Genomic DNA, 26,579 nt, shown 5'->3' on the forward strand with positions numbered 1-26,579 from the left:
GCTATGATTAACTGCCACAGGGCATCCTACTTTTAAATTCCCTGTGCAGCCCCATCTGAGGAGTTTGGTGTTGGTGCTTGGAGAGGAAGATTCACTGGCGCATAAAGGTTTTATTATTCCGAGAGCAGGGACAGATGTGCAGGTGATTTTTTTTTTCTCTCCAAAGGTGAAAGGGACAAATTACTGTAACACATGAGAATATAACCTAGAATTATTGTAATGCAAGTAAGAGGAACAAATTGGGAGATGTGTATGAAATTGATACACTTTGATATTAACATCAGTTTTACATATAGATATGGGGACTACATACATATATATATATATATTTAAATATATACTAAGGGGAAACATCACCTAATAGATATTTTTTCACACCTAAAAAACTATGAGCATCATTCTTTTAAAAAAAACTATTGAAATTATTTAAATTATTTGAAAATCATTTGAACTCACATACAAAATACACTCCGAGAAAGCCTTTACGATTATTTCTCATGGTTCAGTAGAAGTAAATGCTCTATTGAGCCTGTGTTTGAAAATATTCAGTCCCAATACATATATGGGAAACATACCACCCTGGAGGTGAGAAATATATATTCCTGTCACTTTCCAAAAACAGCTTAGAAGACAGTGGTGAAATCAGCACAAAAGTGACCATCTGGGGTTTGTCTGAGGGAGCAATAAGATGTAGAAGTGAAAGAGAAAAAAAAATACATGGAAATTACAGGTCCTCCTTCCTGTATGCAGCAGTAATACATTTTGTTGAGACAGAAGTCCTCAACACATAAATATATCTAATAAATATGATATAATATCCAAACCTCCAGCAAATCTACGATCAAGAAAAGGGAAAGTTAAAACAAGCCAAACCTCTGATTTTCACAGACACTGCAAGAGGCTCATTTTAAATAGCTGCTCACTCCCTCCCTCCAGTAGGATCAGTCTTGGATATTTTTAAAATGTCCATCTAAAATTAGATTTACCTAAACTGTGATGGCCTCTACAGCGAGGGAAAAAATACTGGGGATGTACGCGTTCATTCCAGAATTAGATTTCGATTTTCCCTGCGACTTTTTAACAACCCATCTCAGCCTCCCTTTGGTTTTCAAATACTACTGGCCGGGACTCGAGGTTCCCCTGCTAAAAACACTTATTTTCTCTTCACACATCGCCACTTTTTGCGGGGAGAGCCACAGCTCGAAGCCCCGGGGCTGCCTCAAGGCTGAGCGCGCTTGGCAGCAGCTGGAAAAGTGGGTCAGTGGCTGGCAGCTGAATGACCCCGTTCCAGGCGCGATTCAGGATGTGTCCCAACCTTTGGGGAACGGCAGGGTTTGTTTGCTCTCGGGGAGGTGCGGGTTATCAGCTCGGCGGGGAGCGGAAACAACCCAGCGGGGCAACTTTTGTGAGGATAAGCAAAGCTCCGGCTGCCCCGGGGCGGCCTCTCCCCTTTCCATGGGAGGCTGTCTCGGCGCAGGTATAAAACCTTATTAACCTGCCGCAAAACAGTGACCAATCCTTCTGGCACATCTGGAAATAGATCAGTGAAGTCTGGGGCGCCATCTTCCCCACAGTGACAACCGCGATGGCTCCGCACATCACCTCAGCCCCGTGCAGCCGGCTGGGCACCGTGACACCTCAATGGCACGGCAGACAAAGCTGCAACACGCCGCCCGCTGTGGTCTCGGGGAAGAAGGCTGCTGGAAAACGCCCAGTTCCAGCCATTTTCACGGCGGGTTCAGCACCGCCAGGCCCTCCGCGGGTCGCCTCAGGCTGCGCGGGCTCGTGAGGGGGAGCTGGGTGGCGGGAACAACGCCGCCATTTCCTGTCGCCCCTCAGAGCCCTGAGACGGGCGGGAGACGTGAGGGGGCACCTGGGGCAGCGCCCGGCGAGGTGGGAATGGCGCCAGCGCCCGGCACCATCGTCCTCCGTCCCCCTCAGCGCCTGCGGCCGCCTCCACACCCCGTGCCCTGAGAGGGGAGGCATGAGGGAGAGAACGCTGTGTCCCCTCCGCGTCCCCTCGGACACCTTCGCGGTGAGGTGGGCTCAGCCCTGCAGACAGAAAGCGGACAAAGAATCCCCCGAGTGCAGCCACTGACTCCGATTTCTATTATCTCAACACCCACTTTGTTCCCTATGGTCATCACTTTCTAAAAACTGGGACAAAAACATCTCTCCAAGAGGCTGGCGGGTGCTTTTGGCACATCTAGGCAGTGCCAGGACTCTATTCCAGCCTAGCAAAGCATCAGCCACATAGAAGCGTACTTCCTGCAGATTTCAGAGCACTTAAAATCACCTCAGACCACTTAACTTCACAGAGATAAAATCTTCTCACTGCAGTGGCACTATGTGCCACATTAGACCTTATTGCTAGGAAAGGGAACTTTAACATGAAAACAAACCCCTTAATGTTATCCTTAAAAAAAAAAACAAACAAAACATTAAAATCTTAGAAGAGCCCAAAATGCAATTCAAGCACCCAGAGATCACCAATGGCCACACGTGTGCACGCTGTGCTGCAGCCTGTGATACTGCATTGTGTCCTCAGTGACTCGCAGCATCATTTCAAACCCATCAGCATGCCAGGAGCTGCTTTAAGGGAGATGCCAACAATTTTCACCATTGCTCTTTCCTCTTTTTCCCTTCCCCACCCTCCCCCAAAGAGCCAGCTTTCACACAAAACCCGTTTTTCTTCAGGTCGCTCTGAAGAAGATGCTGTTTTGACAGACTCGTGCATTTTCCCTCTCGCGAGTTCATGGAAGCCCTGCCAAAGAAAGTGATATATGGCCAGAAAGAGACCCTCAACCTCACCCTAATTAGAAGCCTTCACTATTCAGCAGGGTTTCAAGAGGACAGAAGCCCGAGGCAGCTGGATGGGAATACGAACCATACCATGCTCCAGCAGCTTTCTCATATTCATCCAGTGACCGAGATCCATCTGTTTATCATCAGCTGCATTACAGTCGGAGACAAAGTGTATTGTTAATAGGGTGTGTTTGAGAGAAAAGTCACAAGGAAGTGCCCTAAACTAAGTGATTTCTGAAAGTAATGGCTACGGAGCACATACCACACAGTAGCACAGTGCTAATGGATATTTTTCTTCAGTCATGGCCATTAACTGTGTGGTTCTGCCAGAAAGATCCAAAAATAAAATAGAAGGGGTGGCAAAGCACCTTATCTAGATAAGATATTTCAGTTTCTAATTAGTTCTATCTTTGATTCCTTTTTCTTGTGAGGAAGACAGGATTGGTCATACATTATCAGTAGAACAGCTCCTTTTGGCCACAAGCTTGTCCCTGACACTAACATTGGACAATGCTTCAGAGCATGCTGAACGTTCTCCAAGAAACATGATTACATAAACCAGTTCCAAAGCATTAATTAGTTTGCTTCATCACCCTCACTCAAGTTCCTGTCTCTAAAATAACAAGTCATGAATTATCACATATGACTGTTAAAATATATGAGTAGCTATTATCACATACTGCATGTTGTCTAGAAGCTGGGGGTTGTGCTTTTAGGGCCATAATCCTGTTCTGTTCAGCACTGTATGGAAAGGAGAAGCAACCAGGACACACCACCACATTTTCACTAAGGCACTGTGAAAATGCAGCTGACCTGATGCCACCGAGAGACATCCCACACAGAGTTTGGAGACTGGATCAGTGGAGAGCAACAGATTCCCTGCTGCTGAAAAAGCACTCAGTGGCCATCAAAAGTAAGTAATTTTTTTATTTTTTTTTAATTTTAATTTATGACAATGTAAGGAGATGTCAGAGTTCTTCCTAGTCTAGGCCTTCCTAGAGCTACTTGGACTTATATTGATTTAAGTGTGGTGCCCCTTGGAGATGGGATAAAAAGCTGGACACTATGGAACACACAAAATGCAACCAGATCAGCAGAAGGCTTTCAGTCCTTGAAGCCTCTAAAAATCAGAAATAGAGACACCTTGCAAGCAACACACCCAGGGTTATTTTAAAATCAAAGGTTATAGGGTGGATTTCTTTTTTTTTTCCTGTTGCCCTTGTTTCAGCTTTCAGAAATTTAATGTCGTTCCACACTATCAAAGCATTCATTCATCATCTTGATTTCTTGCCCCTCCCATTGTAAACTCTATTCTACCACCTTTTGCTCACTTCCATGCAGCCACTGTTCTCAGCAGGCTCCCAGAGAAGACTGTCTGGAGGCAAATAGGCACTCGGGTAACTCGAGCAGATTAGCTCATCTGGTACCAGGATTTATAAGGATGCTTGTTTTTACAAAAGTTTGTGTGCTTATTTCGTAAAAGATAACTATCGTAAAAATTAGCAGTTTTCTTTCCTATACAAATAAAGATGGTTTTGTTTGCTAATAGAAGTTTGAGTGTCTGAGTTTGAAGTCAGGGTAGAAATAAAAGCTTGAGCTGGACCTTTTCCAACAGGACCTAAACCCGGAAGAATTACAGTAGTCTCGTGATCCAGCGAGGAGTTATATAACACTTGCCAGTGCCATGTGGAGTTATTTCTAAGGATGATGTCACACTTTGATCTGTGGCCCTGTTCTGTGAGGTGATTTTCACAGCAGGTCCAGGCTGCCATCTACTATTGGAATGGGCTGCACTCACAATCCTGTACAAGAGGTCGTTTAATCACAGTTACCTCTCTGCTCATCCCAGCAGCTTATGCTTGGCTTGAGCACCACTTCCAAGTAGGGCTGCAGCCCTGACCTGAATAAATCAGGAGCTGGGGAATTTATCACTTTCTTTGGTGGTTTATATACTGGTTATTAAACATCCCTGCTAAAGATACATGCCTTTGCTCTGAGTTTTCTGGTTTCAAGTTCAGTCTTGTGACTTAGCCAGCTAAATTGCAGAGCCCTTTAGTACGTATTTCCTCTCCACAAAGGTGTTTAAAGTGCTGTAATCAAGTCACTCCTCAGCCTTTCTTTGTGATAAGCTTAAATATAAGGAATTCTTGATCTCCTTCTCTCCATGCAAAACACGAGCCTTTAAAACAGCTCCCAAGATTTCTGCACTCTCCCATCTTTCAGCATCCTCTTAAAAGCACAAGCAACGAGAGGGAATGCCATACTCCAGTGCATTAAGTGCACTTGTGTCCCCTCTGAACTCGAAATCCTTTCCCAGATGTTTTATGGGGCATAGGTCCCCTTTAGGAGGCATGAATCTCATACCAGCCTGTCCATCCCTTAAATTTGTGTCTCTTGTTTTCTAACAACCAAGGAGTCTCCTTCACACCCCTTCCAACAGTGCAGCACTGCACAGATGTGGCATGGCCCAAAAAGGGCCTTTGAGCTCTCTCCCGTTGCTTTGACACTTTTCCCTTCAGCTTCCACTGGAATTGCCACCGAAACCACCATTAAATGGCAGCGCACTTCAGATTAAAGGAAATAATCTCTGATTTAGTTTGTGTTGCAGATGAGTTTGGGAGGAAAAGCACATTCTGACAGCTACTTCCATTCCATTGTGCTTTTTTGTTTTTGAAAGAGAGAAGGCCATTTGTTTTCAATTTGTCTATAAATAATAGAGGAAAACACAGCTGAGGGGCCCAGTGTGATTTTTATAGAACGTTCATTTTTAGAAATCTGATAAGCTTAACCACATATGTTTGAAATCACAGCAATATAAAATAGAGAAATCTAACAAAAAAAAACCCCACTTGTCATGCAATCTATTATTTATTTTATCTAGAACTTAGCAGCATTTGTCAAATATTGTGTGTTGGGGGCAACTTTGGACCTAAATTCTGAACACATGGAGAAGTATCTTACAGACAGAATTAACAGATTAGGACTTAAATTTTTATGAGGTCAGAACTGGGGAGTTTTTCCCTGGATTGAGAGCGACCTCATAAGCCAGCATGACAATTAATTAGCTCCTGTTTATCCAAGTGAGCCAGGAAGGCAATGGACTACACCTGAATTCCTCTCCAGCTGTGTTGGTACAGGTCAGATCTCAGAGATTACCAGTGGTGATATCTGTTCCTCAGCCAGGGTACAACAGCAAATCCTTTATTTCTAGTCCCCTTATTTCCTCAGAAAGATCATATTTGAAAACAAATATATACATGAAGGAGGTGAATTATGCCACTCGTGTACCAAGAGAAAAATCCCCCAACCTGGAGTATTTAGTATGTTACCTGACCAATCAGAGGATTGCTGATTTACAGTGCTGATCTATGGTACACCAATCTCAGGAGACCAGAGAAAAGATACGCAGCTCAAATGGAATATTATGCCTTAGAATGTTAAATTCTCTCTTCCCACTCCTAGCACTATAAAAATTGTTTATGACCCTATTTGTCTGCTGCTTTCCTGAAGTACAATCACGTCGTGTCACACCCATGCCATTTAACTCCTATATCATGAAGTGTTTGTTACTAATGCAGCACTGAAGAATATTTCTGATCTGACTTGAATTTTTAGTGCACGTGGGTGAAGCTGCTGGAAATGGTGTTGTTGGAGAAGGGCTGTTTTCAGCTGGATCGTAGCATGTGAAAGCTGCAGGAAGCCATTAATAAGCAGAAGGGTTTTATTACAGAGGCTCTGGCCACTACCTTGTAAGGTCTCCACAACATCAGAAACCCAGCCTGTTTGTATCAGCACAGTGCCTGGAAGAGATACAGCAGCCTGGAGAGGCTCCTAAATCTTCACAGGAGTTGCACTTCTAAGTGCAACTTCCTATATAAGGAAGCAGGCTGTGTGTTAAAGGAAAAGCGAGACTTACGGGAAGATTTGAGGACGTGAGAACACTTCCCATGACACCAGTTGGCTGGAGCCATCTGTCCAACATGGGGAGTAATCATAAGAGCTCATAGGAAAGAGCAGGCAGCAAAAAGACAAGCTTGCCAAGGGGCACGGGGCACTACAGCAATCATCCCTGTCCTTTCATCCCTGCCGGATTCCTCCTGAAGGATCAGTGTGGGGTAACAGAGGTGGCTATGAGGGAGTCCAAGGGGAAGAGAATGGGACTGCAGCCATTCCCATTGCTGGCTGTGAAGGGTAAGCTCAGCTTTCAAGCCTTTAAGAATTCCTTTCTCCTCTGTTCCACAGAAAGGCCTGACAAACTAACAGTGATATACAAAGATTCCTGCTTTAAAAAAAATGTATTTCCTACAGTTTTAAGAGCTGGTGTTTGCCCAGTACACTCAGCTATGGTGTGTGCTGGCCTGCCTAGCTGATGGCACACACTGCAGATATATCACATCCAGACTTTCAGAGAGACAGAAGGGGAATTGCTGTGTCCACAGTCTTCTCAGACTTCCCTCCAGGTGCTGTGCTGGCAGCAGGCCCTGCTGCTCCCTAGAGAGGCAAGCAGCGCTCTTGACTCAGAAAATGTTAGCAGACAATAACTAGTCATTTCAAGAATATGTTCTGTTTTCAGATAAACACACACAGAACATGATGGAACAAGACTTTTTTCACAAAGGAAGCTGCCCTGTCTCACTGGACTCAGTCCTGATTGCGCTTGCTTAGACATCCAGCCATTACTGGAACCTAAAGGGAGTGTTCAGCCAAGTGCATTAGGGCAGGAGGTTGCTTAAAGACCTTGGCTTTAGCCCCCAGTGATTTTGGAGCACTGAGTTTAAAACCACCCACCATGGTGTCTGTGTTTGTAGTATATTGATTCACATTGCCCATGTACACGCCCTGGGAGGACATGACAGATTTGTTCCTGTCATCTTTTACCACTCCTTAAGGAAAATATGTAACCAGCATCCCACCTGTCACATACTGAGTCACCTCCCAGTTAAATACATTTCTTACTTGTATTTTTTTCTATTCAGCAGATAAACATGCTTCATTTGTCAGCACAGTCACTTCCTCAGGAAAAGCACTGAAGGTTATTCTGTATCAGAATGCAGATCACCCAGCAAAACACTTGCTCTAAGACTTTAAATGCTCAGACTTTAGGAGCAATAAAGGTGCTGGGACCGATTTCAATCAGGTGCTGCAGGAAGGGGATCCTCTTAGGCTGGAAAGGGAATAGCTGAGTTGGCATGGTGGCCGGTTTGGTCACCCAGAGTGAACATCCTGCTGTCACGCAGTCATTGAAGCGTGGTGGTTTTACACACAGCAGTGCTGTGAGAGCTGTGCACGGAAAGCTGTCTGTGAGTCATGGGAACAGGTGGGCTCCCTGTGGATCTAAGCAGCTCTCAGCATCCCACGGGCACCAGGTCCCCACCCAGGCCAGGAGGGCCAAACCTGGAGCAAGAGTGGGCTGCACGAGTTCCCAGCAGTATTACACAAGCTACTATTGGATCTTGTTTACAAAGTTAATTTTTTTCCCCCTCTAAGAATATCTATTCTCCAAGCCTCCTCCACACATTACAGGGAATTATTGTCAATTCATAGAGGGGCGTAAAGTTTAGGGATTATAAATGGGTTGTTTGCTCCAGCTCATGGGGCAGTCTGGCAGCAGGATTAGGAGCAAGTTTGGCATTCCCACTATCTTGGCTTTGTGCTTTAATCAAACTTTATGTAAGATGAAGGAGGCCCAGGAACTCGCCGTACTATCTCTAATGTCAGGAACTGATTACAAAGGCACCAGTGCTTCTTGTTCTTGCCAATACAGCTCCAGTCTGGTAGAAAATTATTTGACTGAGGGCTGGTTCAGAAAGGAGCCATAAACAGATAATACCCACATGACTACAGGAACCAAGAACTTAATCTCTGATGGTTATTTCCCAAAGTAAATATTTAAATAAACTAACATCTAAAAAATAATAAAATGTAATTAGAGATAAGCAAGGTTATAAAAGTTATTTTCGTGTAGGCTGCAGGAAATTTTACTTCCAAATCCCCTCAGCATACAATGGGATTAAAAAGTCACTTTGACTTATAATAGACATTATAACCCAAGAGCAGATTTCCTCTGAATATCAAAAGGCACTTCCTATAATGGGAAATTGTCAACAGACCCACGCAGTGGCAAAGCAAGGGTTAGTTTATCACATGTGGATATCCTGTCAATATATTTGCACCTGCTTACAGCCTCCAGATTGATTTACGGCCAAAAGGGAAGGCTTCCAACTCCCTCATCCTGAAAGGTGCATCTCTTATCCATTATGAACCCCCCATACATCTTTACTCTCGCCTTTTTTTCTCTTAATGTGAAAAAAAAAGTCTTCTTTTTCTGCCCTAAAATTTCCAAATCACCATTCCTGTATTTCTAAAGTCACCATTAATCTGTCTGCCACATCTTTCCTTTATGTTCTTAAACCCCTCCAAAAACAACATGCCGAGAAAGGTGAAAAAAAAAGAAGAAAGAAATTCGTAACAACGCATTTTATCCCCATGACTGGGGAGCAGAGATGGTGGTAAACCGCAGCCAGGCCAAGCATCAGCCCGGCTCTGCGGGCTGCCAGCTCCGTCATCTGAGCTCAGGGAGGAAGAGGAGGAGCGGAGGCTGCAGCAGGTGCTGTGCTTGAATTCACAAGCGCAGTGACCCTCCCTAGGAGCATGGCAGGAATTTCAAATGGGATTAGCCACCCGGACAAGGGAAAGGTCATACTTGACATTTCCACTGGAAATTCTAATGCAAATAGACCTCTGATACTCATGACATTTTTTCACACACGTCTAGCAGCCATACATATGTAAAAAGGAAAATTATAAAATGTGATGACTAATTTATGTAAATCTCATAAAGGCAGTAAGACTGAGGGCTGAGCACATAGAAACATTAGTCAGGCGAAGGAGCACATGACTGTATTCCTCTTTTATTTGCTACCATTTAAAATTGGTTTATTTTGATAGGGTTGCTATCTGTGTAGCTTTCAAAAAGTGCTCAGTGCCTGTCCAAGGAGTATAGGACAGAGAGCCCTTGCTTGTAGTAAGGAGCACAGTGATCCCTTGGTTTCATTTGGAATGATTTTGGTTATTGACACGAAGGTGGGAGCTGAGCGAGGCAGAGAGGCTGTCTAGGAAGCCAGGGATTTTTACAGCCCACCTCAGGCCTGAATATTTACACACTGAAAAATCCTGTCTGAACACCCAAGGAAAACGTAAATTTTTGGAATTAGATCCCAATGCAATTCAAGTGGGATACTTAGAGCATGAGGATTACATGGAAAATAGTTCTACAGCAAAGCTTTTCTCACCTCAAGGAGCCTTAACAAGAACATGAGCATTGCAACATATCTCACACGGCTATTTCCATCATATATCTTGATAAGCAAATTTCCTTATCAGTTGTGTTCTTTGGTCGCCAAATTAGATAGAAAAAGAGTGTTTTGGTTCATCTACCCAAAGAAGAAAATTAGAGCTATCGGGCTGAACCACAGCAGAGTGGCTGGAAATTTTGGTTGTCGAGCTTTTGTTGTTGCTTTACACAGCAGACTACACTGCTCACCAAACCTGTGGTCAGCAGAGCTCTGAGGTATCTGCAGGTCTAAGTCAAAGCTACATATAAACTAAGTAGAGAAAAGCCAGTTCTCTCAGCATCTTATTCAAAGTTCTGCTTTCAACACAACCAGGAGCGGTTTTACCCCGCTTCCCACCATCGCCCACTTTATTTCAATATGTCTATTTCTGCACTTTTGTATTATTCCAATGGACAGTGCCTCGTTTTCCTCAGTTGGGGGATTGAGGAAAACATTTATTAAACTCCTTAAAGCTTGTTTATTTTTCTTAAGCCTAATTACCTGCCCGCAACGACTTAATTTTGTTTATTACAAGTTTTAAAATGACAAGTTCATCTGCCACCGGAAAGCAGCGCTGCTTTAGCGACAATGAAAGGCCGCAGCCCTGCAAGCACTTATGCATATGCTTCACGTTTTGCATGTAAATAGTCCCATTGACTAAATCCCCCTTCTTTGAAAGGGAAGAAAAGGCTGAAAGGCAATCATTGTTTTCCCAGGCAAACAGTGCTGGAGAAGAAAGGAACAAGTTAGGAATATAGAAAATTAACTCATTTCCCTTCGCCCACCACATGCATGCATATCCTGAAACTCCTAAATTTACTTCAAGGATCTAAAGTCTCTTCTGTATGAAGCCCAGTTTTTCAGTGTCTCAATGCTTTGTTAGTTTTCCAAGGCAATTTATTTAGGCAGATCTAACATGGTGCAAAAAAACTTTTAAAAGATAATTCAAGAGAAAACATTATGAGCAAGCCAAGACCAGCTCTGATATTCAAACTCCTTCTGTAAGTGTGAAAATAAAAGGAGTCAGGGGAACTCAAACAACTATCTAGGAAGGAAAAATGCATTCAAACACGGTAGAAATTAAAAAATTCAAGACAATCTTCCCCTGAGCTTCCCAGATAGCTCCATCCCCATTTCATCTGAGCTGGATAATAGCAGGTGTATTGCTTCAAGTTAAAGTCACCTTAGGATAGACGTGGCAGCACTGATCACAGAGTCACAGAATGGCTTGTTTTGGAAAGGACCATGTAATTCCAGCCCCCTGCCATGGGCAGGGACACCTTGCACTATCCCAGGTTGCTCAGAGCCCCACCCAACCTGCCCTTGGACACTTCCAGGGCTGGGGCATTCACAGCTTCTCTGGCCAACCTGTGCCAGGGCCTCACCACTCACACAGAGCAGAATTTCTTCTTTGTGTCCAAGCTAAACCCACCCTCTTTCAGTTTACAGCCGTTCCCCCTTGTCCTATCATGTATTGTCAGCAAAAAGTGGTCTCAGACCTGGCAGTGTCCTAGAGGATAAGAAATCTCCTGGCTTCCCTCTCTAAGCAAGAGGAGGAGCAGCTCACAGCCTTGACCTGAAGCTTCCCCCCACTACAAAAGAGAATGGAAAAGACGAAGCTTTTTTTTTTTTTTTGCCTGTCTCTGCCCTACAGCAGCCCTGCCAGAAGCACTGACGTCCATTTAGGGCCCTGATGCTCGGGCACAGCCTGAGAGCCCCGTGCTGCAGCCCAGCCCAGCGTCCCACCAGGTGCAGTCTGCGGGCAAAGAGGTGTGGAACAAATCTGAAAACAACATTACTGAGGGCTGTGGGCAGCTCATTAACAGCAGCACTGACATCAGCAAGTGGAAATAGTCCCCTGTTACTCACACACACACACACACACACACACACACACACACACATCACACGTGGGTTCCTACGCCAAAAACCAGATCTGCTGCTTTGCCTCAGACTGGCTCATGTTTTTTTCCGCTTGATAAAGTCTCATGAGTTACTCTGAAGTTTCTTCCATCACTGACTTCTTTCAAACCTGACTATTGTACCACCATTACTGAACCCACATGAGAGATTTGGCAAGTGGAAAGAATTAAAATAAATTTGCTAGTATGAATTTTCCTATAGCTGTTCTTCATCAATTCTCATTTTAGAAAAGCATCCCTAACTTGCACAAGTTAAGACCTATATAAAAGCAGATTGGGCTGGAACTACTGCTTTGAGGTTCCTTCCAGCCTAAAATATTCTAAGATGTAAATTGCTTATCACAGCAATAACTTTGGCACAAGGGAGAAGACAGAGCAGCAGTCATTGCTGTGATTACAACGAACAGATATGGGTTCAATTAACACAGCCTTTGTTAATTGAAGAGTTCTTGTAGCCTGGAGAGCTACAGCTGATACAACCTCTGCTTCTCAGGTGCCCTCAAGTTACCACCTGACAAATCTTCCAAGCAGTGGAACTGAATCTATACAAATATTTCAGTGTTTCTTACTGTCCAGAGATTACACTTAAATTGATAAAATAGGACCATGAGTGAAAAAAATACATGGAATTAATTAAGAATCATAAGTAAACTCTTTCTGACAGAGAAGTCCTGTGACATCTAGCAGTGGTGAAACCAACAGGCTTGTGGAACAGATTGCTTGGAGAGCCAGGAGGACCCAGGTGAACGTACCTGCTGTGGTGGCACTTTGGCTGGACACCATTCCTCACTGGGCCCAGGGTCCCAGCAGCTGGAGCCCAGACAGGCGGGGAACAGAGCTCCCAAGCTGCCTTCGTGACACGGAACGTGTCCAATTCACACCACAGCCGTTCGTGTGATTTGCCAGATGAAGGGGTGGCCTTGACAGAATTAAAAGCTGCTGATGGATCAGTGAGGCCAAGAGAGCTGATGCATATTTTTTTTTAAAGGTTACTATTCAAGGAAGCAGTGTAGTGCACAGCAGTAACAAAAGGATTGTGGTAACCAACAAATTATTCCCTGAAGAAAATTCCTCCAAAATTGGGTAGTGACAGAATCCAATCAGGGGGGAAAAAGAAAAAAAAAACCAGACCAAAAAACCCACCAGACCCAAACACAAAGAATAAAATCCTTGCAGAACAAGGATCTTTCTCTTTTAATTTCTACAAGACTGGAAACCAGATGTACTTACTTTTTTTCTTTTTTTTTTAATTTATCAATTTTTTATTTTACCAGACTGCCTAAGACTAAGCTGTCTTGAACACTGAAAACCTTCCTCCAAAAAAATACCTAAAAAACAGTTTTCTTGATTTTAGCTTACAGATTACTGAATAACCCACAGGCCACCAGCTTCTCTCCTGCTATTTCTAAGTCAGTCCAGATCAAGCTGGATGGGGAGGGGAAAGGCAGGTTTGGGCTTTGTTTGATTTGGTTTTAGGCTAAAGCTCAAGGTCCGTTTATTTAGGAAAGAGATTCCCACCCCCCACATGCAGTGTATTTTAAGTTCAATGGAAAATAAGAATAGAAAATAATACAGGAGTATATAATCCACATGCCAAGTGAGGTCTAATGCACACTCAGTTCTAGGTTTTGGGGTTAGAATTTTTCAAGAAAGAATTTTCTTTTCCTCTTTTACTACATTTTACATAATTTCCATAACTTTCCTTAAATGCTGACTTTTTTTGTCAGCAGGTGAGTGCTAAGGTTCCCCTTTCTAAAGCTATCAAAGCTGCTTTTTGGAGAAGGATCACTTATTTCCTCCAGGGCCTGAGACCGTCTCCCTGAAATAACTCCTCCAGCCACCCCATGAGTAAAACACTGAGCTTGACTCCAGCTGGAGGCTTTGGAGGCAGGTTTCAGCTCACCTGCCTGAGCAGCCAGGCACAAAAATCCCCATAGGAGAGGAACAAGGGGCACTTTTGCCCCTTTGCTTCCAACAGGGATCCAAGGGCTTGGAAAGGAGCGCGCAGCGGTTCGCATCAGTGCGCGAGATGAATATAAAACCCAAACCAAACCACGATTTGTTTTTCAGTTTATTAAAGGAAATGTTTTCATATAATTAATCATGGTCCGTGAGGCTGCTTTATCCAACGCCGTTCCTCCCTACCCCCGCCATCCCACATGGAGCCTTAGCCGGACTAAAATTTTGCAAAGCCTTGCATTGTTCTCCCTGACACCGGATCAGCGGACACAAAAAAGCAACTGCCAGCTCAAAAGCAATCCGGCGATAGAGCCTGGTGCTATCTAATCAAGGGCAAAAGGTCACTTCCGAACAACTGGGCAATAAAAGATTATTTCCAGCCGCAGAACAGAAAGGCCCAGTGGTGGATGCTTGAAAGAGGGGGGTGGAAGGAGGGCAAAAGGGCTCCCGTCTGTGGGAGGAAGTGCATTGAATAAAGCCAGCAGACGGGAACCATCTGGCTTTGTGCGTGGTCTGTTCTTCAGAGGAGAGAGAAAGCCCCCTCAGCGGGGCCAGTGACTCCGTGCAATGATTCAAACTTTTCTTCTTCTTCCTTTTTTTTTTTTTTTTTTTCCTTTCTCTCCCCCATCAATTTTAAAGCAGCTTTCCCAGGCACCAAAAAATTGGAAACCGGAACTCTCCTAACGGGCGGATGGATGCGCCTCATCAAGTGCAAGCTGCAAGATGGAGCCCGTGTTTTATCTTGGTCATGAGATGGCTCTTATCAGGGAGAGAGGCCGGTGGATGAGCAGACAGGGCTTTTTTAGTTTGTTTTGTTTTTAAGGATGGCTTCAGAAGAAGCCTCCCAGGGACCCAGCAGAGTCAAATTCCCAACCCACCCAGTACACTGAGTTTTGGTTGCATTTTTAAGCAGCAAACGGCATTTCCAGCAGCATCACCTTTATTATGTATACCTCATGCATTTTCCCCCTTCCTCTCTCTCTCCCCACTTGTTATATGGCCTCGCTTGAATGAAAGCAAGAAAATAAAAGGGCCAGATTACATTCAGTCCAGTTGCCATGGCCTGTGGGAGGGCAGAATTGCAAACACTTCAGTACAAATGGTACAATCCCTCCTCCCTCCCCTCGGCCCCGCAGTTGTCCTCCATGTCCTCACTTTCCCTCGCTCCCTGGTTCGCACCGGAGGCCTTTGGCACTCGGCGGCGAGGAGCTGAATCTATTCAAGCGCCCAGACACCTCCTCCGTTCACCAGTGAATTAACTTTAAGCATGCAAATCACACTAATCCAGAATTCACAGGAGAGGAAGTCAGGAGGGTTCCCAGTGGTCTGGGAAATATTTTTCCTTTCGAGAAGGGAAGGGGAGGGGGGGTCATTGCACTCTTCTTTAGAGCTCGCTGCAGGTCACTCTGGCTCATCTCAAAGAAAGTTTAGTTCAGAGGCTCAGCTTGACATTCATTGGTTTCTAAATCGGAACCTCTTGAGCGATTGTCCCCCAGCAGTCCCAGGGATTGGGGCCTGAGCAAATACCCCCGACTAATTCTGCTGTAGTGGAGGGGAAACGAAGCAGTTAAATGTCCAGTTTATCAACAGAAAACAACAACTGAGCCTTTGTCCTAACAGGGTGCAGGAGGAAACCGTTTTGCAGGGCTCATCTGCATGAGAAACCCGGGCAGCTGGGAAACACCAACATACGGCTTGGGGGAAGATCCACGAAGACATTGGAGGAGAAAAATATTCCATGCGTCGGCTCTCTGTACCTCCACCTTCAAGAACAAAGTAAAAACTCTGGAATTCAAAGTTGGGCACAGCTTGATAGCTGAGGGGCTTTGTTTTAAAGGAGAAAAAAACCCAACCAACACCAAAAAATCCCACAAAGTAAAAGTTTAAATTGAGAATTTACACAGCAGCTCCTCTGCCACAGCCTATTTGTTAGAGAATGAAGAAAAAAAAAAAAAAACACTACCAAAAGCAAGGTGACCAAATGGCCAAGCCAACAGCTCTGGTATTTATTCTCTACAGCTCTGCAAGCTGAGGCGGTGCAAAGACACCAGAGTTTCTGCTATGGTCTCACCAAACAGACACGGAAAGGCAGGACATGCAAAGTTTGGAGATGCAAAGCCAAAGAGGAAAACCACAGAGTTGAAATGGACCTACTATAAAGTAGGTTAAAAAACCCCAATGTCACTCCTCCTGCCCCTCTTTTTTTGTTTGGTTTTTTTTTTTTTTTTTTTTGCCACTCAGCACTGAGCTATTCTCAGTTTCACTTAGCTAAGGGTTTGTTGGCAGTCACAGGCATTTTTCTCTAAGGATTTTTAGACACCCAGAAGTGGTTGGAAAAGCACAGGCAAAGGACATTGCCCACCACATTCCCTGTCTATCTGAGAGCTGAGCAAAAAGGCTTGCCCTGTTATTGCCCAGGGTGAGGTCTATAACCCATATAGCAGACATGGAAACCGCATTCCACTTGCTCATCAAACCCAGTGGGAAAACAGCTTGAAGGTGGGAGGGAAAAAATCCGAAATGTAAAGCAGGTGAGCCTCAGGTTAAGGCAGCTGCTGCTTTAACAGCCACTTTCAGCACTTCAGAAAGTGAAACCACTTACTGGAACAACAAGTCTGTGTGCAAGGAGGGGATGGCTGAGAAAATGTGTCCCTGGAACAGACCCTTTAGGGACAGGCCAAGGCGAGATGATGAGGTTATCACCAGGAAGATCACAGCCCCAAACTTCAAGGTCACAACCTGCAGGAAATTAGACAAAGCCTTTAAAGAGAAGCAAATCCAGCCTTTTCTGGAGTGCCCCACAAGAGAAAACCACCCAAAGGGCCGCTGCCATGGCCCAGCAGGACAATATCCACATTCCAGCCACAACGGAGCCAAACAGCTTCACTGCAGTGGGGGCAGCTCCTACTCCCACGTACCATGATTAAAAACCTGGAGACTCAACAGTTGTTTCAGAGCTCCACTGGCATTCTTTGAGGCCAGAGCGTGCCCTACGCTGGGCAGCCACCCTGCTTTCCACTCCACTTAGCATTAATTACAAGCCTCTTTCTTGGATAGCTTGGCAGCTTTGTGGTTCAAGGGGGGAAGGAGCAGAGGGGGGAGAAAAAAAATAAATCTCATCCTATTAAGTGTAGCCCAGCGACCAAAAGACTCTGAAAGATAGGAAACCCTTCTCAGCGTGAACAAGCAGCGGAACTGCACTTTAAAATACAGGTTTTAATTGCAAGTGGCATTTCCAAGCTACCCTGCTCCTGGGGCCACCTCGATGAGGGCCAGGCATGCTATCAGACAGTTAATACCCTCCAACAAACAGCTTCCCACTCCCAGCCACAAACAGGGTTTTAAACATGCCCCATTTGTATCACAAAAGGCAGTCAAAGCCCCTGTCCTTGCAGGAGGCTCAGCTCTAGTTAGGCACCCAACAAAGGCTAAATTGGTAAGAACCTCCATTTGGTCTCTCTGGCTGACTCAAACCCAGCATTTTGCTGGGAGCAGATTCTGTAGTTCTCGTAACAAGCCCCTGTAGCTTGATCACAGATCACAGACCAGTTTTAGCTGATACCCTTAGCGCAGACTCACCAAATCCAGTGGAGCTCCAGAAGGGATGCAGGAGAACAGCACAGCTCTCCTGTCATAAACCCTTGGGTTTAAGGCTGCAGTCTTAGGGCAAGCCTGAAGGAAATCAAGACCATACCATGACCTGCCCCAAGAAGAGCAGGTCTGCTTAATATCCCTCTATATAACCAAAGCCTCTTGTTCTGGGTGTTCCCTCAGCTGTGGGAAGTTAGGGACTTCTAATTCTGTGGAGCATCCTAAGTGTTCTCAAGGGGCAGAAAGGAGTTTGCCACCAGCTGAGTTGCTCAGAGCTTTCCAGGCAGATTTTTTAATTTTGCCTTGAATTTACAGACTCTGGAGCATCTGTCTGCCATGTTCTCAGCATCCTAACTGGTTTAGCCAGCAACACACACTGCCATCTCTTGCCGATGTGAGATCCTTTAGGTTTGTAACCTAAGGGAAATACATGCCAGTAATCTACTGTGCAGATGAGGCAAGCAGTCCCTATTCCTTACATCCAGTTGTAAATCAAATGGTTTCCTGCCTAAGTCTAGATAAGAATACAGCCCCCAGGCTATGGACCATCTGACAGCACTGAGCCCTTTTGTTAGGGAAATGACAGCAAGTGACTCAGTGCTTTCACCTGTTCTCCTTTGCCAGGTATCATCTCCTCTGGATGTCTGGACTGAGCTGAGGCTTCAGCAGAAACTTGAAGCTGAGACTCTTTAGACAAGAAATTCCATCTGGGGTCTGGCTTCACAGGCCACCCCTGCATTTCCAGCACAGGAGGGCAACGGAGACAGAGCCACTTCCCCAAAAAACATTCCCTTTGCAACCATATCCTGGTGAGACCTGGCTCCTGCACTTGGGAAAGTGCTTAATTCCAGGATTTGCTGAACCTGACAGCCTTTAACCTCCAGCCCTTGCCACAGCCTGTGGCAGCCCTGTCGTGAGAGATTGCTTTGAAAGCAAGCTGATGGCAGAAGAAGGATGTAGGGAGTTTTAAAAAGGATTTTCCTTTCTGACTCTGGTGCATTTATGTACAGCCTTTTCCAACTCCTCCTTTCCTTCGTGGCTGTTGTCACTCATGCTTTTCCTGTCTCACTGCTGCCCTTTCTACCCAGCGAGTGGGTTTGCTCTGTGGCATGCTTCCCACCATCGCTGCAGGCACAAAACCGAAAACTCTGATGTCACATCTTGTAACCCATCACAAAGCGCCTTGGTTGAAACAGGGAGATGGGATGAGGTCATCAAGAGTTGTAACCATTCTCTGGTTTTGGCACAACACCTCCTTATCTGGGAGGCATCACGGGGAGGGCATTGAAAAGGTTACATAAAATCAAAACAGAATTGTCAGGCGTTCCTCTCCCCAGCATTTGTTTTGGCAAATTTACATCCTCTGAAAAACACGAGTGAGGCGTCATTTTCCTCAGGAGAACATCTCCTATGAGCAGGGCTGACACAAAGAACAGTCTGCTAAGGGTGCTGGGGAGGCCTTAGAGGCAGGAGGGGAAAACCTTTGGTGTGCAGATATCCCCACGTGTCTCTGTGCCCACGGAACCCAGGAGGAGGAAATGATTATCCATCATACAGCTCCTATCATGGGAAATATTGTCATTATTGTTTTATTGGATGATATAAATGCGCTGTCCATGAGCACAGAAGAGCCAGAAAAAACCTTTGCATTGGCATCTCATGGAAGCACTGCCGCAGGCTCACAGGCAGGAAGAGTGATGGGCACGTACCTTGTTCATTCACATCTCCTCCATCTTCCTAAATTATCTGCAAGGAACTGGAGAAAGGGGGGAATAATCAGAATCCCCTAACAAACCTACCAGTGAGGCAGCTGTACAGCTTGGCTCCAAGCCTCTGCTCAGAATCTCTTTCTCCTCTTTTTCAGAGCCCAGTGAAGATGAGCAACAGAGGACAAGGACATCCTTCCATCTGCTCCCGCTCTGGAGCAGAGGTACATCCAAAATGCTGCAGCTCTGCAATCCTTCTCTCCTTCTGGGACAGTTTCTGTGGTAAGATTTACAGCCTAAAAGGTATCACTGAAGTCATAACTACAAAGATGGGCAGCTACAACAGGAAGGAGGAGAAACAAAAGTATTTTACTGGGTTCAAGCTTTGCAGATGGTGAGAACAAGAAGCATGCTCACAGTTAAAGCTAATGAAATTCTGCAATCCCCATGGGAAGCTCAGAAACACAGGCATGGAACGCAGAACTGCTTCTTGATTTCATTTATTTTGTGATACTTTGGTTACATGTTCAAATGCAACAAATGGATGGAGTGCAGGGACTGACTTTCCTCAGATGCTGCTGGAAACATCCCATTTTTGGTTCATAGCACCTGCAGTGGTGTGTCTTAAGGCAGAGAGGTAAGGAAGGAGAGCACCTCTAACACAGAGAGAGGCATGAGCATCCCAATTTAGACACTGTCCATCTGCCCCAATCCAGTTTTTGATAATTGTTAATAACATTGCAAGAGCATCTCTTTGTATCTTCTTCATAGGCATCCATAGCCCTCCATTAGCAAGATAAGATTAAACAACAGCCACTTCTATCTTTATGTGGTAAAACAAGCTTCTGTATTTAAGATAAACTTTACAGGACAGGTGGTTTCCTAGAATGGAATATCCCCAAGAAAACATTTAACTATCCTACATAAATGTCAACAAGGTATGAGAAGAGTGCACCTAATAAAGGAGATAGAGGCTACAATAAAAAGGGGCCCTAAATCAAAGAGCAGGTTCACACCAGCAAACACTCACTCACACACTGGGCTGATTGGAACAGGGCCCTCAGCATTGCTGCCAGCCCAGCAGCTCTCCTGGTGTGGCTTTCCCTGCCTTTGCTTGGAGGTTTGACCCACACCATCACCTTGCTGGGGTTGTGGCCGGGACTGCATCCACAAAACTGCCCATGCGGGTTCTGGATTGGGAGCTCGGTGTGCACTCCTACCTTTATCGGCCCTTAAAAAAAAAAAAACAAAACGGAAAAAAAAAGGAGGGGGGGGGGGGGAACGCAGAGCAAACATTATCTATTGTTAATTACCTGTAAAGTAGGGCTTTTGCCACTTCCCCAGTTTCTAAGAGCTCTGAAGTGAAACCTGAAAGAAGCCACCCATTGTTTCCAATTGTGCAAGAGCCAGGAGCAAATAGGGCTCAAATTGCAGCTCTGAAAGGCAGCAGGAAATTGGCAGCCCGGTAATCTGCTCCCCACCATTCAGGGGAACAAAGGCGACATTCCTCCTCAAGTAGTCACCATTAGAAACCCAAGGCTGATCTATTTAGTAAGGCCCACAGAATAAATCTGTGGAAATAAAGAGTTTTAATTAGAAGGCCATAGGATATGGCTCTGGTTTCCAGCCCTGCAAGTAACATGTATTATTTAGGCTCTTACCTCGTTTCCCACATATCCAGACGCTGACACCCAGACATCAGCACCGCTGCCATTGAAAAAAAAAACCTCCAAAAACTAATAAATGTGTAAACTGTTCATTACAGGTGGATCATACCATACAGTGTGCTGTACCAAGAACGTTTCCAATTGGTCCCTGTCTTGGGATTATATATTTTCCCCCTAGAGTATTAACAATCCTTCTAACCCACCACACCCTCCCCATCTATGGCATGTTTTAAATATTCTCCAGAAAATGCTAGTTTCCAGAAGGATGGGGTTTCTCCCTCCCTCCCATCCATCCATCCATCCATCCATCCATCCATCCATCCATCCATCCATCCATCCCTCTGCACAGAATGACTCAGTAATTAAACACTGCTGGTCAAAGGCTCCTGGTTGTGCCAGTGCCTCAGAGTGTGGCTCCAGCCCTCCAGCCCAAGTTTTCCCAGCAGCCAAAGAGAAGCGTTTCCTTCGGAGCTGTTCTGTCAGGCACAGTTCATTTAAGAGAATTTAAGTCCAAGTGCAAAATGCTCTGAGACACCTCGCAATTTTTGCCACCTGAACAGGTAAAGTTGTCCCAACCCCAGTGTGTTAGAACTGCCAGGAGGGAGAGCAGATGAGGTTAACTTTTCCAGGGGATTTACCTGCACCTGGCAGCAGTGCTGGATAACTCTGGGACTACCATGGCAAGTGCTTCTGCTCCAGTACAGGGCAAGGGATGGAAAGTGAGGATACAAGAACACAGGCCCGGATTAGAACTCCGGGTTTGAAAGCCCATACAAAAATCTCTGTGGAGACTCCAGAATGGCACCTTCCATTGCTACCCCTTGCTCCAGAGAGACCCCTTGGCTATTCAACACAGCAGAACAGGTGCATTTTCAATTCTAATAGTGTTTCCTCACATACTCTTGGCAGATCAGTAAATTCAAGCCCAAGTACAGCCAAAGTTTGGCAAAGTTCATACCTAGAGTTGAATTTCAGAACAGAACAAATTCATGACATCCAGCTATCCTGTATTTCCTGCCCTGACTAACTGGGTTTATCCTCACCTTGAATTGGATGAGATACAGCACATGTAAAAATGTATTAAATCAAAAAGTGTCTTAGTGACAGCACAGGTGCTCCTGTAGTCATAGCACATTTCATCCAGAAAAGCTTTGCATGCCATCTAGAAAAATGGACAGTTATTCCCTAAAAGGAAGGGGTCAGGTAAATGAGATTGGATTTAGGTAAGACTTCGGTATAAAAAGAAGGTACTGTGCAATCTCCCAGTACCCAGGTTAGAGAAAAGCTCCAGCACTTCCCCTTCCTTTCAGGCAATTAGTTTATAAATTTTTATCTGCAAGTGTGCTACTCATAAAGTGCACAGATCCAAAAACAACAAATCAGACATCACACAAGAAACAAAGCTTTGGAGAGAACCTTCACCAGGTCACGTAAATTCATCTCTTCCTCCTGCTTGGAGTATGGAAGAGGAATCCTCACAGCACTGCAAGAACTCTCAGGCAGTTTGGAAATTGAAGTGTGTGCCAGAGAACAGGAGGTTTCATTTAAAACAGCCATGGAGTGGTTAATCAGTTATGTAATACCAGCCTATTTAGGGAGCTCCAGCTCCTTCTCACAGTCACTTTATTCCACAAACTAAGGACATCCTAACATTTATGAGCACTGGCCATTCCTGTCACCCAGCCAGCTCATTCACTGGTGTAAATCCATCAGCTCCATTCAGAAGAAATATTCCATGGAATAAACCCGCTCATACTCCGGCAGCGACCCTGCGGGGTCAGGCAGGATGTCCCATTGTGCTCCTTCTTGCACAAACACAATGGGGTTCAGCCCCTGGGGGCAGAGCCTCTGTCAGGCTGTTTGTGCCTCCTGACATCGTGTTCTGCAGGATGTTTGTTTTCAGGTCGGGGCACCGAAGGTGTAGACAAAGCTTCACAAAACAGGGCTGTGCTTACAAGGCCAGAGCCACGGCTATCAGGCACACCTTTCTCCAAGGACTGTACCAAAAGGATGTTTCTCTGCTCCAATAAAGAGCTACCACACTTTCAAGCTAATTTTGGAATATGTACTTCTCCTGGAAGCACACTCTGTCTCTTATAATGCTGCCCCATGCATGTATCAGGAATACTGAGAAATCCTGGTGAATTTCTGGTTCTTTTCTGATGCTAAAATCAAATGTTATTTATTAAGACTCTTGTCTCATCCATACATACTTAAACTGAAAAGCCAAGCCATGTGTGGTTTGCAGGGAAACTTTCCCCAATTTGTATTTATTGGTCAGTAAATGAGGCAGTATCTCAAGACACCTTCAGTAAGGAGGGGTGGGAATGGCAGCTCCTGGGAAAACCAACTGCACTGCATCCATTTATCACAAATACAAACTGAGGGGTAAATGCCACTCTGGAGATCACACAGTTTTTGAGCAGATCCTTCCAGTGAGCAGAAAGCTCCTTACCACGGGCTCCCCATGGCTGGGTACCTAATGCCAAGGGGAGAAGCCATGCCTTGGCTCCTCCCACTAGCCAGAGGAAGGCGAAACACAGCCACAGGGAAGAACTACAAATGATGAAGAACTGCCCCAAAAGCAAACCGCCCTCCAAATGCAGGGTCATCAGAACAAGAGCTGTGCAGCCCCATGTGCTGTGTAAGAAGGCTGGTAAATCCAGCTGTGTGAGAGCAGAACAGAATTTTATTCCAGGTTTTTTGAAGCACTACCATATGACTGACACAAATGCTGCAGCTGGAAGAAAGCCAACAATTAATCAGGATTCCTTAGAATTTGGAGGCAATTTTAGCAGAACAAGAAATGCAGAAGTATCAGTGAATCCTGAAGAAGATTTTTCCTCCAGGACAAAAATCTATTACTTCATATAAGTCCATTAAAACACTTCATCTAGCCCCTTTAATCCCTTTTAACAGATTTGCTTTATCACAGACAGAGGAGCTAATCCTCTCCTACCTGTCTTTATGATATGGAACCATAAACAAGAGCAAGTACTTTTCATTTGTTAGGCATTATCCCCCCTTGGAAAACACCCTCACCCACCCCAGCAGTGGTGTAATGGAGCCGTCTTTGGAGAAACACCCTGAATCTGAGGGCAAATTCTCGCCCTGGCCATGGATTCCTCCAGCATGGAACATGGAAACTTTATCTACCCATTGGTTTTATTGCTAAATTACTGTTTCCTAAACTCTTATCACGAGTTTCGAGACATTAAGCAAAGCAAGAATTCCAACTTTCTGGACTTCTCTTTTTCCTTCAACCCAGACCTTACAGGCCTGAGGCCTCTGCTGTTGGAACCAGATGGCAGCCTCAGCCAAATCCATCACCCACCCATGCAATTAGGTCAGTAGGTCAGCTGAACTTACTGCCTAATTACACCATCATTTCACACAGAGTTCTCTTGGCTTCTCAAAAGAAGATCTCAGAAATATCAGGGAAAAAAAGTCACTTTTTATGTTGCAACAGGCTCTGACAGTCTGTCGCTCTGCAGATATGGAGGTGTAACCCTGATAAATTTGGGGCTGAAGGACTGAAATGTGCATTCAGTGCCCTAATTGCTGGAAATCCCCTCAGCAAACCCCCTTCCAACAGAACACAGCATCCTTGGATGGATGGAAAGTGGAACAGACACAGTGGCAGACCACTTGGGCCATACTTAAAGTAACCTGTGTCTCTTCAGGCTGTGGAGGCTTCACAGCTTCACTTCACCCAGCTGTCAGCTTGCTCCGTTCTCTTTCAGCTGGAAAGACAGACATGTGCTCTCATGTGACCCTCCATGGTTCTACACCACAAAATCCAGCTGCCTGATGAATCCCCAGTCTTTTCCATGGCATAGTGGCAATGACGTTCCAGAGTACCCGGAAGTGAGCTCAGATATATTTGGATGTTAAATACAAAGCATACAGCATCTAACCCAAGAGAAAAATACATTATCCTCATTTTTCTAACACTGCCTGCTCTACCTGGCAATTAGAAAACCATGTAAGACCTGCAAGGAACTGTTTTCTTCTCCTTGCTGTGTAGGTCCAAATCAATTTTTTCTCCAGAGGAGCTGCAACCTCAGGTTATTCCCAAAATCTGGTTAGTAAAGGGAGCACTAGTATGATTAACTAGAGCGTAGCTTTTGTTTTAAAGAAGAGATCTGAAACAGTGCCACGACACAGCTCCTGATAGAGGACAATCACTAAAGGATGGAGAACACGTGGGTCCTTTGGGATTTCTCCTCTTCTGCTAGGAACCAACCCAAGCCCCCAGATAAGTCACCTGGCTGGAATAAAAAAGAGACAGCGGTACAGAGGGCAACGTTTTCCTTGAGGAGGCACAAGCAGCGCCCCTGGAGCAAAGGCCCCAAGCAGGGAGCTGGCTGTGATCCAGCTGTGAGGAGGCAGTTGGCTCCGTGTTCCCGGGTGTCAGCGCACAGTTACCAGTGGACATCTCTGGCCAGCGCCGGACAAGGCCTCCATTGTGTCCGCGGGGCCACTTGCAGCTGTCGCTCTTCGAGACGCGCGGTGATAGCGAAGGAGTGCAAGTCCCTGCTCCTCGGGAACATTCCTCTCCTGGCTTTGCTTCCTCTCGGGAAATCTTGGACAGCAGAATCCGTGTGCATCCAGTGCTGCCCCACAAGCCCCCCAGCCCGTCACTTGTGTCACACAGAGGAGCAGCACCAGCCGCATCCTGCAAAGCGTCTAGCACTCAGATGATGATTTCTCTTTGTGCCTCTCAGGGGTCATCTGTGCTGCTAAATAAAAGAGCAGCTTTTCAGTCAGCTCTGTTCGGTGACACTGCATCAGCTGGCATGGAATTAACTACAAATCATCACCGTGCTGGGAGTCAGAGCAGCTTGAATATGGCAACTCAAAGCAGCAGGACTTAAAAAAAGAGCAAGATATGACACATTTGTCAAGTCATCGCTCTGTTCTGAAGTGGAGCTTCTCTAGAACCACTTACTCTGAACACCATGTGAAACTGCATCCATTTAAAACTTTCAAAGTTCAGGAGAATTGTGATGTAACCTTGACCCACATAAGGAAAAGAATGAGGTCTCCCCTTTCACTCTTAATGAAAAGCTTTTTCTGTGGAATGTGTGTTAAATGGCCACAAGTAGCTGTGACACTTAGGTCACCCTTAAGAGCCTTTAATTTAAAGACAGAAGATTCAGTTGACATTGGAAAACGTATGGGAAAACAACCGAATAAGTCACAGACGTGGGCCCAGGCGCGCACACACGTTCCCAGATTTCAAAGCTACCAAACTACAGCAACACAATCACTGTTTTTCATCCTGCCTCCAAGTTTTTTATTTAAAATCCAGCTGGGAAGATTCATTTCTTCAGCTGCTGCACAATTTAACCAGACAGGAAGTTCTATATAGGAAAATTTTAAATGGCTTTGCATGTTAATGCGGTATTCCTTAAGAAAAAACAAAAAATAATAAAAAAAAAAACCAAACCAACAAAGAAACGACTTGGAAGTTGTGGTTTCCTCCTCCACAACTGTATTTCCAAATTCTTTGGTAAATAAATAGAGCCTCCATTTCTTGGCACTGTTAAGCACAACACAGATTCAATTGTATTAAATATCCCTTATTTGATA

The 26,579-nt window shown here is 45.1% G+C and overlaps 2 long non-coding RNA genes across 3 annotated transcripts; one reads left to right on the forward strand and one right to left on the reverse strand.

Moving 5' to 3' along the window:
- Positions 1-1,210: 1,210 nt before the first annotated feature.
- On the forward strand, positions 1,211-23,038 carry LOC111929054 (uncharacterized). Its single transcript, XR_002864486.2, has 2 exons — positions 1,211-3,718; positions 19,476-23,038. It is a non-coding gene; the product is annotated as an uncharacterized LOC111929054 (long non-coding RNA).
- Positions 14,943-18,153, reverse strand: LOC111929055 (uncharacterized). 2 transcript variants are annotated; one of them, XR_015287316.1, is made up of 3 exons: positions 17,600-18,153; positions 16,623-16,759; positions 14,943-15,783 (listed from the first exon to the last, which is right to left on the reverse strand). It is a non-coding gene; the product is annotated as an uncharacterized LOC111929055 (long non-coding RNA). The 2 variants fall into 2 exon arrangements; XR_002864487.2 differs by having other exon boundaries at positions 14,943-15,805; positions 17,600-17,725.
- Positions 23,039-26,579: the final 3,541 nt, after the last annotated feature.

The sequence above is a fragment of the Cyanistes caeruleus genome, chromosome 5 (genome assembly GCF_971803275.1).
Source record: "Cyanistes caeruleus chromosome 5, bCyaCae1.hap1.1, whole genome shotgun sequence".
Lineage (NCBI taxonomy): Eukaryota > Metazoa > Chordata > Aves > Passeriformes > Paridae > Cyanistes > Cyanistes caeruleus.